The sequence below is a fragment of the Humulus lupulus genome, chromosome 5 (assembly GCF_963169125.1).
Source record: "Humulus lupulus chromosome 5, drHumLupu1.1, whole genome shotgun sequence".
NCBI classification, from domain to species: domain Eukaryota; kingdom Viridiplantae; phylum Streptophyta; class Magnoliopsida; order Rosales; family Cannabaceae; genus Humulus; species Humulus lupulus.
Window position 1 is genome coordinate 9,467,391 of NC_084797.1, and position 12,598 is coordinate 9,479,988.

A 12,598-nucleotide genomic window follows, 5' to 3' on the forward strand; every position below is an offset into this window, starting at 1 on the left:
GTCTCTGATACCATAATAGTAAAGTCCCATGGTAGATGTTATCTTACAAGTGTATATATATTAGACCATAAATAGCTGAAGAGACTGACAATTATCCTATAAATGCAGATACATACCTGTATGTAGTAGTGATACTGATCTCCAATACGAACCACTCCAGAAAGAATGAGTGACAAATGAGGAATTAAAAATGTGATATTTATTGTGGGCCAAATTTGGCCCATGCTATACTTTGAGCCAAATTTGGCCCAACTTTTAGCATGTGCCAAATTTGGCACAACTTTTAGTATTCCCAGGACTATCTTCTTTAATAAAACCTTATGATAAAATTAATATTTATAAACTATAGGCACATACTAAAAGTTGTGCCAAATTTGGCACATACTAAAAGTTGTGCCAAATTTGGCACATGCTAAAAGTTGTGCCAAATTTGGCTCAAAATATAGCATGGGCCAATTGGAGATTAGGATCACTACTACATACAGGTATGTATCTGCATTTATAGGATAATTGTTAGTCTCTTCAGCTATTTATGGTCTAATATATATATATATATATGCATGCACATGTAAGATAACATCTACCATGGGACTTTACTATTATGGTATCAAAGACACAATGACAACCTATGCTACAAACTTTCTGAACTTAATCCTAATTGTCCCGTTTATCTTATCTATCTCTTTCAAGTAATTAAGATATATATATATTATTTATATCAATTAATAATGTCATAATTGATTAAGATACAATAATACAACATTAATTAATTTGTAGATTAGAGAAGGTGAATGTGCATACAAAGGCAGGTAAAGTGAAGAGTTTGGGAGCAGTGATATGTGTAGCCGGTGCTTTGACGACCAGTCTATACAACGGAGATGCATTTTATATCGGTCATCACCATTATGACCACTCTTCTCATATAATGTAGAGTCCAAGAACATTACTTTGCTAGTTAGATAGTAGTATTATAGTAATAGTAGTATTATTGTTATAACTGTGGATTTTTGGTTCAGACCGGGATTTATTTGGACACTCATAGTAATACTTGTAGATTTTCTAAGTTTAACCTATAGTTTAAGAATATTAATTTTAACCTAAGGTTTGATTAATATGACTGATATTGAGGGTAATATTTATTATATTATAAGGTTTAGATAAGACCCAATAAGATAATAGCACATGTCATGTGTATGTTTAATAATGATTTAGTATTTTGAGGAACAAATTTATTAAGGTTAAAATTTGAATACCCTAAGGCCAGTCAGCAGCTTTGAAAACGTTAGAGGGCTTAGTCAAGGTTGTTTACTCAATTCAAATTAAGCTAAAAATGTGTAATTTTGTGTTTAAATATTCATCGTATGTCGATATATCGCAGCTATAGGGGGCGATATATCGCAGTACGAAGATACGAAAAACACGAAACGTTGCACGATTGCCTCGGGCATACTGGCCCAGGCGATATATCGCCTCCTTCAGTGTGTTTTTGAAAGTTTTCAAAAACGTTCTCATTTAAATCCTTAACCTCTTGATAAGTCCAGCATCTTTCTGAACGAGTCTTCAGCCTGTGCTGAACGATAATTCAAATTATTTTCACTTAAAAAGCCATTACTTTTATTCAAGTTAAATGAAGATCTTTTCATTCCTAAACTCTATAAATAGGACCTAGTACCAGCCATTTATTCATCTAGTTCTCTAAGTTCAGAGGTTGCAAGTTGCTAGGTTAGTGTGAGAGTGCAAACACTTGGGTTGGGAATTATAAGCTTGATCACTATAAGCTTACCAAACACTTGGGAAGTAAGGTTTTATACACATTTCGGTTCAAGGTTTAGATTGATCATAGAAGTACTCAAGGTATCCCAAAACTCTAGTCCATTTCTGTATTATTTTCTTTAAAGTTCTCATAGTCTTCTACTCAGTATTCTAACCTTATTCTTATTCTTGGTTAGGAAATCTAAGTTCTTGAGCACAAGGTTTTTGGTAAGTATATTTTGATAGTATAGTTCCTTCATCACTTTCATCCCTTTTCTTCAATATACTCACCTTATTATAAATGGTTTTTAGGAGTGTTCCATGGTCTCAAATCAGTTCTCATATCCCGATTATTTTGGTAAGGAAAATAGGATAGGATTTATGTGTTATATGATGTTATATGTTATCTTATGAATATGTGTTATGAAAAATGCTATGTTAAGTATGCTTGTAGACTTGGGCATATGACCTATACAACTAACAAGCCCCAAATAGATTGTGGGCATATGACTTGCTTAGCTAGCAAGACCCCACTAATCTAATGGGCATATGACTTGTTTAGTTTATGGGACCCCAAGTAATAATGGTCATTATAGTATGTATGTGACATAAGTGTTATGGTATGTTTTATGTTGCATTATGAATTTTTATGTATATGGCTATATGTTAGATTTTCCTTGCTGGGCATTAGGCTCATTCCTTTTATGTTTATATGTGCAGGAAAATAGCTATAGTGGCGGGAAAGGTTCTTGGATGCTTGGGAATGTGTATTGAGGCGGAATGGATTCAAAGAGCCGAGAGTTTCGATTTGAGGATGAAGTCTTTATTATGGTTTTATGTGTATTTTTCCGCACTTATGTAATCTCTTTTTATTACAATTAAGTTATGTTTTTCCTTTTTAAAACAATGGGATCCCATATCCTAACTTAAATTTTATGTAAGTTTGACCTTTGTTTTTACAAGTTTTAATAAAGTTATGATCTTTTCATTTGTAAGTTCTATTAAGGATTAGGGTCTATGTGTAGTTTTCATTAATGGTCCAAAATCTAGAGTAGTTGGGTCATTACATGTCAGCCACGTGTTAAAAATGTCTGCCATGTCACTCACACCTGCTTTTTGGATAACAAACCTAATTATCAAATTATCAATTTCAATATTATCAAATTTAAAGCAAATTGTTAAAATTAACTTAACTATATTAAAAAATGAAAAATAATTAACCTCACCTTGTGGAAGGTGGCGAGGGGTGGAGGCTCGGAGCTATCAACAAATGGGATCACCATCAAATCCAATCAACCACAACAAAAAGCGCCAAACTTAACCACAATTAAACATTTACAATTAAATATATAATTATATTACAAAAATAATTTAAATTATTGAAATAAATTATAACAAAAACTTTCAATTAATCTAAAATTAATTTAACCTAACTAAAAATATTATTAATTTAAATTGAAACTTAAACTAAACTACATTTTATCTTCTTTCTATTCCCTATACAATAGAATTTACAAACCTATAATTCTACAATCCTAATCTTAATACTACAATAAATTTTCCAACACAAAAATCTACATATAATTATGTATCTATAAATTTATGTATATACATATATATATATATATATGTGTTAATAAAAAAATTAAAAAAAACATTACCAACCTGTGCTTGGCAGTCAAAGGTGCTTGGGCTCCTCGTCCTCGTCCTCGGCATTCGAGAGAAGCCGATGATGAGAGAGACCTGTAGGGGAGGGGCGAAATGGATTGAGGCGAAATGGATTCAAAGAACCGAGAGTTTCGATTTAAGGATGAAGTCTTTATTATGGTTTTATGTGTATTTTTCTGCACTTATTTATGTAATTTCTTTTTAATTAAGTTATGTTTTTTTTTTCTTTTTAAAACAATGGGATCCCATATCCTACTTGAGATTTTATGTAAGTTTAACAATTTGTTTTTACAAGTTTTAATAAAGTTATGATCTTTTCACTTGTAAGTTCTATTAAGGATTAGGGTCTATGTGTAGTTTTCATTAATGGTCCAAAGTCTAGAGTAGTTGGGTCATTACAGTTGGTATCAGAGCAAACGGTTCCTTCACATGAAGTTCTCCTCAATACACACACTCAAAGCTCCGAATCTGACCGCCAAGTAAGTATTTAAGTTATAGTTATTTTGCCTATGTGTATAGCTAACAATTTTAGTATTTATCTTTTCAGTTAAGTATGAACGGAACATTAAGAAATGAGGATATCCGAGCCATTAAGGCTTTAAAAAGAATAAGGGAACCAAGAAACACCGTAGGAGCACTAGAAAGAATCACTCGAAGATTGCTTTTGTTCCACTAAGAGATAGGTCACCTTCAAGAGTCTAAGCAAATTATGATGAGAGCAATGGAACAATATGTATTAGTAATTAGACTGTTTAAAGATTTTCATCCTATAATAGCAGCCTTAGAGGAAATATGGGAAACAATGGATGATGAAGACGAACTGCCAGTAGCAATGCGATATTACTTTCTCCTAATTAGGTTCACTTCAAAATCCGAATTTCAGTTTACCAATGAGCAAAAACATAGGATTTTCACAAACCTTCCTAGAGGACATTTTGATGCACATGACAATGAGGATTATGAAGAATTGGATGATGATATGCTAGATGAAGGATCGGATGTAGAAGATCCGGATTTTTAGAATAGTTAGTTTTTCATTGTTTGTTTTATTTAATGTTTGTTTTATGGTTTTAATAAGTGAAAAACTATTTTTTTTTTCCAAATGAATATCATGTTATTTTATTATCATGTATGAGTTTGATTTTATTTTCGCAATCATAATAAATAATAAATAAAATGAATAATGGCTAAGTTCGGTGAGGGCTAAGTTCGGTGAGGGTCGATACAAATCAATGAACCAAGTTTCCTTATTGAGAGTTAGGGGGCCATAGTAGTGGGAACGATTTTACTGATCCCAGCCCTCCCTCAATATGATTAACTTTGGAACAAAGATGAGTTTCGAGCCTGAGAATTTAGTCATATAGGATGATTAGAAACACACTTAGAAAATAAAGATGACTTGTTTTTCTAAGTATAGAAACCCACTCTAAATAATAAATAAAGACCTATATAATTTTTCATAAGAAGTCATAATAAATAGGTCTGAGATATGTTTATTTTAGAATAAGTTTTTGCCTTAGAGCCTATTAGGTAAAGTTCTAACATGTTTCTTTCAACTGTTAGAACTCTGCTACGATGTCGCTCCGAAGATTTGCACGCATCAACAGAAACGCCTCCAACACTGTTCCAACAAGCAATGAAGCCCCTTCAGTTCGCAGAAGGGGAGTGCGTGCTACTGCTAGCCGCAACGCGCTGACACCGCCAGCTGACAACACTGCGGAGATCGCCAGACTGCGACAACAAGTCGAGGGACTTTTGCAGCAACAACACCAACAGTCTCAGCCCCAGACTCAACCTCCGCCTCCACCGCAGCCGTAGCCACAGCAAATGGCCTCAGCACCCCAACAAGTTGGTCCATATGGGGGATGGCCAGTGGCGAATTACGCGCCATATCCAGTACCAAATATGGAGCCAGTGTATGAGAGGTTCTGTTGTAGTGACCGAAAGTATTTTAAGCATAACTTCCTCGATATAACTCGGAATTGGACGATTAAAAAAGATATAGAAATCTAAGAAAAATATCTAAAACTTATATTTCTAGGTATATTTCCAAAACAGTATTGGAAAGTTATCAAAATCAAGTGTGAAGTTTCAGACTTGTAATTTCGAGCTTAACCATTGCTTGTAAAACATCCCAAATTCATTCACTTTCACCCAAATGTCTTGAAAATCCTAAAAACACAAAATAAACTAATTAAAAATATATAAATAAATAATAAAGTGCATAATAATAGAACAATAATGATTTAAAAATAGACAAATTCGGTACTTATCAACGACGTTGGTCTAGTAGTCATTACTGTCGGTTTAGAACCGACTCCTAGCTTAATATAGGCCAAAATTTCAGTCATCATTCTCATTTCCCTCTTGATCCTCTTAGACAAAAATAGTAGGGGCGATTGAAACCCCAAACCCAAGCAAATGAAACCCCAAACCCAGGCCCTCTTGAGCTCTCCCAAGCCCTCCCGACCTTGAACCTCCGCCCTTCTGCCCCTCACTCACCTTCGAGAGCCCCTCCCCCACGTACGACTCCGCCCCTCCCCTACAGGTCTCTCTCATCATCAGCTTCTCTCGAATGCCGAGGACGAGGACGAGGAGCCCAAGCACCTTTGACTGCCAAGCACAGGTTGGTAATGTTTTTTTTAATTTTTTTTATTAACACATATATATATATATGTATATACATAAATTTATAGATACATAATTATATGTAGATTTTTGTGTTGGAAAATTTATTGTAGTATTAAGATTAGGATTGTAGAATTATAGGTTTGTAAATTCTATTGTATAGGGAATAGAAAGAAGATAAAATGTAGTTTAGTTTAAGTTTCAATTTAAATTAATAATATTTTTAGTTAGGTTAAATTAATTTTAGATTAATTGAAAGTTTTTGTTATAATTTATTTCAATAATTTAAATTATTTTTGTAATATAATTATATATTTAATTGTAAATGTTTAATTGTGGTTAGGTTTGGCGCTTTTTGTTGTGGTTGATTGGATTTGATGGTGATCCCATTTGTTGGTAGCTCCGAGCCTCCACCCCTCGCCACCTTCCACAAGGTGAGGTTAATTATTTTTCATTTTTTAATATAGTTAAGTTAATTTTAACAATTTGCTTTAAATTTGATAATATTGAAATTGATAATTTGATAATTAGGTTTGTTATCCAAAAAGCAGGTGTGAGTGACATGGCAGACATTTTTAACACGTGGCTGACATGTAATGACCCAACTACTCTAGATTTTGGACCATTAATGAAAACTACACATAGACCCTAATCCTTAATAGAACTTACAAATGAAAAGATCATAACTTTATTAAAACTTGTAAAAACAAAGGTCAAACTTACATAAAATTTAAGTTAGGATATGGGATCCCATTGTTTTAAAAAGGAAAAACATAACTTAATTGTAATAAAAAGAGATTACATAAGTGCGGAAAAATACACATAAAACCATAATAAAGACTTCATCCTCAAATCGAAACTCTCGGCTCTTTGAATCCATTCCGCCTCAATACACATTCCCAAGCATCCAAGAACCTTTCCCGCCACTATAGCTATTTTCCTGCACATATAAACATAAAAGGAATGAGCCTAATGCCCAGCAAGAAAAAATCTAACATATAACCATATACATAAAAATTCATAATGCAACATAAAACATACTATAACACTTATGTCACATACATACTATAATGGCCATTATTACTTGGGGTCCCATAAACTAAACAAGTCATATGCCCATTAGATTAGTGGGGTCTTGCTAGCTAAGCAAGTCATATGCCCACAATCTATTTGGGGCTTGTTAGTTGTATAGGTCATATGCCCAAGTCTACAAGCATACTTAACATAGCATTTTTCATAACACACATTCATAAGATAACATATAAAATCATATAGCACATAAATTCTATCCTATTTTCCTTACCAAAATAATCGGGATATGAGAACTGATTTGGGACCTTGGAACACTCCTAAAAACCATTTATAATAGGGTGAGTATATTGAAGAAAAGGGGATGAAAGTGATGAAGGAACTATGCTATCAAAATATACTTACCAAAAACCTTATGCTCAAGAACTTAGATTTCCTATCCAAGAATAAAGAATAAAGTTAGGGGCTGAGTAGAAAACTATAAGAACTTGAAGAAAATAATACCAAATGAACTAGAGTTTTGGAATACCTTGAATGCTTTATGACCAATCTAAACCTTGAACCGAAATGTATTATAAACCTTACTTCCCAAGTGTTTGGTAAGCTTAAAAATGATTAAGCTTATAATCCCCAACCCAAGTGTTTACACTCTCACAATAACCTAGCAACTTGCAGCCTCTGAACTTAGCTTGATGAATGAATGAAAAATGCTTGGTGCTAGGTCCTATTTATAGAGTTCTAAGAATAAAAATCTTCTTTTTGGCTTTGAATAAAAATAATAAATTTAATTGAAAATATTTGAATATCCTTCAGCCAAAGGCTTAGGAATTTGTCAAATTTTCCAGAGAGTTTTAAGTATTCAAAGCTTGATTTTTAAAATAATAAAAACAAATAGAATCCTAACTTCTAGCTCCCTAAATCTCGTAACTCTAAACTCCTCTTCGGTAAAATCAACATATCTGGAGCTGTAGAACTCCGATTTGGACTCTCTTTATATCTTTAGAAAGCTAATTAAATTATCTACAACTTTCTAGAAATACTATGTTTCGAAATTCATAACATAACTGGGTCAAAAATAGGTCGGAAGTTACAGTACCCTAAAGTTACGAAAAATCTATTTACATCCTAATCCACAAATAAATAAAATTATGACAAATATCATGCTCCTATCAGATTTTGGTGAAGACTAAGTCTTATATTTCTCTTATTTTATCATTAAAATAATAATTTATTAATAATCATACAAATGACAAGTGTTACTATCTTATTGGGTCTATATAAACCTTATAATATAATAAATATCACCATCAATATCAGTCATATTAATCAAACCTTAGGTTAAAATTAATATTCTTAAACTATAGGTTAAACTTAGAAAATCTACAAGTGTTACTATGAGTATCCAATTAAATCCCGGTCTGAACCAAAAATCCACAGTCATAAAGGTAATACTATTATTACTATTATACTACTATCTAACTTAGCTAAGTAAAGTTCTTGGACTCTACATGACACCTGGCACAAGTTCTGTTCGACTATCGACCAGGAAGATTTTCATAGCGTAATATCTGGACTTTGTATACGACCAGCTCGGCCGTATACTCTGCATATTTTGAGATGATCTTGTGTAAATCATAATCAAATCCGAGATTATCTCCCATGATTCCTGATTATCCGATTAATTAGGAACGAATATCTATAACAAATTCATGTCATCCTCCTTGAGCCTATAAATAGAGAAAGATAGCTCAAGGAATGGACTTTTGGCTGATTTAAGTTTTATACTTACAAGAGAATTAGAGCTATTATCTTACGATTGTATTATTCATCTCTCTCAGGCCTGTGAAACTCAGAGAACCCTAGTTCTTTGATCACTCCTTTAAGAACTAATATCAATAATAACTTAAGTGGACGTAGGTCATTACCAATTCTTGGGGCCGAACCACTATAATTTTTTGTGTCGTTTATTGTTTTTTCCATTAGATCTATTTCAACATCTTTATTCACATCAAGCGTTTGATTCCATGTCAGTTGACCAAAACAAGGGTCAACAAGGTTAAATTATAGTTAGTAGAATTTAGTAATTGAGATTTTTGAAATTAGGTTAATTTGTGAAATTGAAATTTTTAATAAAGTTAGTTTAATTTTTAGAATTGGAATTAAAATTGAAAATTGAGATGTGAAATTATGAAATTGAGAAATTAATAGTTAGTTTAATTTGTTGTTATGAGAATTTAGAAATTGAGAATTGTTATTTTTTTTTAATAAAGTTAGGTTAATTTATGAGAATTGAGAAACTTATAGTTGTATGAAATGTTTTAAAAATAATTATGTAATTATTTATAATTTTTAATGTTTAATTGTGGTTATGTTTGACTTTTTTTGTGTGGTTAATTGATTGGATTTGGTGGTGATCCCATTTGACAGCTAAGTATTTATCTTGGACTAGGTAATTCACTAAAACTTTAATAGTATATATATATATATATTGAAAGATATAGTTAAATTAAATTTAGTGGAATTTAAGAAAAAAAGTTAGTGAATATAGGTTATGGGACTGTGTGTTGCGGTGATATAAGGTTGGAATTATGCATGTTGATTGATTGTTTGATATTTGTGTTATATGTTGTGTATATGTACTTTTTGGAATTGGAAAATGTTGTAGAAATAAGGAAAATGTTGCCCATTTTTTTTTCAAGATAATAACATTGATAGTTATGCATGTTTGATATTTATGCATGTTGATTGGTTGTTTGGTTTTTGTGTATTATGTGATGTCTACATGTATTATATGACTTTGGGATATGCTATAAAAAATGGGAGATGCTGCCCAATTATTTTTTAATATAATAAATATATATTTTTTAATAGAGAAATATTTGCCAAAATTTGAATTTTTTGGCTTGTTTGTTTTGTTTCTTAGCAAATTGACAATGAATAGAGATTGATTATCTTCGGATAGGCTATCAATGAAATATAGGGAAGTGCTGAGTATTTATTGTAGTTTTGTGCGAGAAATTAAGAAAATCTCGATTTAGTTCTTTGCCCGTGTCTTAAGTGTGGTAACGTTATGAAGATTAAGCTTATTATAATGAATGAACACTTATTTAGGAACAAGATAGACAAGAATTATAATGTTTAGTTTTTTCGTGGAGAAAAAACTAATCTTAAGGAGGAAAGAACCTCTAAGAAGAATAAGGATGTTGATTTAGATTATAAAAATATTATATTACAAAAATGATTGATGATGTACAATATAAATCCTGTGTGGATCCAGAAAAATGTCAAATTATATACCCTTATTATAAAAAATTTACTAAATTATCGACACTGTTAAAAGATAAATTAAGATATCTACATTAGAAAAAATTACTCTAAGAGATTTTTTTTAAAAAAAGAAAACTACTATTTGACATTTCTTGGAAGAAAATAATATTTGTGCTTTCATACTTTTGTGTTTTTCTCTCTATTTTTGAAAACTGTTTATTATTATTATTATTATTATTATTATTATTATTATTATTATCTAAAGACCATTAATATAAAACAATTTCAAGTCAAAATGCTTGAAAATAATTTAAAATATATGAAGTGTCATTGTTTGTCGTGAAGAAAACCCTCAAATATATTTTACTAGTCTTTTTAAAATTTATGTATTTTTTTTATTGTTTTAATAAAAATTGGTGTTTTTATGCATTTAGCTTTTATGTATTTTCTTTCACTAAAAGTACGAAAAAGGAAAGTTTTCTAACTTAGGATAAAGTATAGCCTATCATGTCCCAAAAGGAAAAGAAATATAAAAAGACCTAATATTAATATGGTCCTTACCCATGTTGCACTAATATGGTCCAGTTGAGAGTTCGGGTAGAAAATATATGCCTATATAGTGGACTAATGATAAATTATGAAAATAAGTATCTATATTCTTAGAGTTAATATTTGTATATTTACACTACAAATAAATGTACCATTTATTGATAATTTTTTAGTCATAATATATATTTTGTGTGACTAAATGTCACTTTCAGACATAATAATAAAAAATTACATGTGACTAAAAACTCATACTTAATCAAAAGTTGTCACTAATTTAGTTTTAGTCACAACTTATTATTTTTAGTGATAAAATTTGTCGTGACTAAAAGTACATTTAGTGACAACAAATTGTGATTTTTGTGACTAATATTTTTAGCCACAGACTTTTTAGTGAAGACATAGGTAAAATACTTTAGTCATAATTTTTTTACTTGTAGTTACAAAATTTATTGTGACTAAAATTTTTTGTAGGGTTAACGCCAATAAACTCGATTTTGACTAGTTTCGGTTAGTTAAATAGGCTCTCATACTGCAATTATGCTTGTGGCCGACTTGACTCTACAAGGACCATAATTTGGAATGGGAACATATTTGTCTTAATTTTAGTAGATTTCATAATAAAATAAAAATAAAAAACAAAGGGTTAAGTAAGATATTTTCAGCTAAGATATATGGGACAAAATAATATTTTTCAAATTTATTATGTGGTAGTTTAGGCTATTTGTAATCGCATTAATTGGGTGTCTATTGCGAGATGTAGCTATGAATCAGGTTCAAATAGGGTTTGGCATACCAAACTTTGGACAAATGCAAGGTTAGATAAACTATTATATAGCCCAAATTTAACACTGTGGTGGTTATACTAGTTATTTTATGGCATGCTTTTTCAAGTGGGAATGTGGATCACTTGTTGAAAAGAAATTTGATTATAATTATAACTAATTATAAAATTCAAGATTGAATCTTTTGATAGACATTTGATTTTCACCCTAAGGCATCACATTATTCTTAATTATTCTTTTCTTTATTATTATTATAGAAGAAAAAACTTACATTTTAGCTATTAAATGTTAGGTCACATTTCAAGTAAACAACTAATAATTCTAATATTTGTTATTTTCTTGAGTTTTTTTTACATAAAATACTAATTTTTGTTAAAAAATTACGTTTTTACAGTCAATTTTTTTTTCTTTCAATTTTACGATTTTAAGAAATTTTTTACGATTTTGTCTTTTTTTGTTTTTTTGTATTGTTTTCAAGTTGTTTTTAGGTTTTTTTTTTATATTTAGTTGTTATGATATATATATTATTTTTGTTATTTTTTAGTTTTTTTTTTTCCAGTAAATTGTTTTCAAGTTGTTTTTCTTAAAAACCGTATTTTTGTAAGTATAAAACTTTGAAAATCGTATTTTTGAAAATTTGAGTGTGTATTTTTTAAGAAAACAAAAATAAGAACGGTAAAAAAGGTAAAAAAAATGTGTAATAAGAAAAAATCTTTATTTTCTTTATTTGATTTTTTTAATAATTTATTAGGTGAGATGATTAAAGAAGATTTCTAGATAAATATCTTCCACTAAATAAATTATCATTTATACAATTTTTATGTTACCATATAAATTTTGTGATTAAATGTCATTTTTTTGTTATAACTAAAAAAAAATGATATTTGGTCACAAGTTGTTATTAATATAGTTTTAGTCACAAC

General features: G+C 30.3%; 1 long non-coding RNA gene across 1 annotated transcript; it reads right to left on the minus strand.

Annotated features, from left to right (window-relative positions):
- Window positions 1-6,718: 6,718 nt before the first annotated feature.
- Window positions 6,719-7,827, minus strand: LOC133780259 (uncharacterized). Its single transcript, XR_009869191.1, has 4 exons — window positions 7,607-7,827; window positions 7,483-7,513; window positions 7,352-7,397; window positions 6,719-6,988 (listed from the first exon to the last, which is right to left on the minus strand). It is a non-coding gene; the product is annotated as an uncharacterized LOC133780259 (long non-coding RNA).
- Between the last annotated feature and the right edge of the window lie 4,771 nt (window positions 7,828-12,598).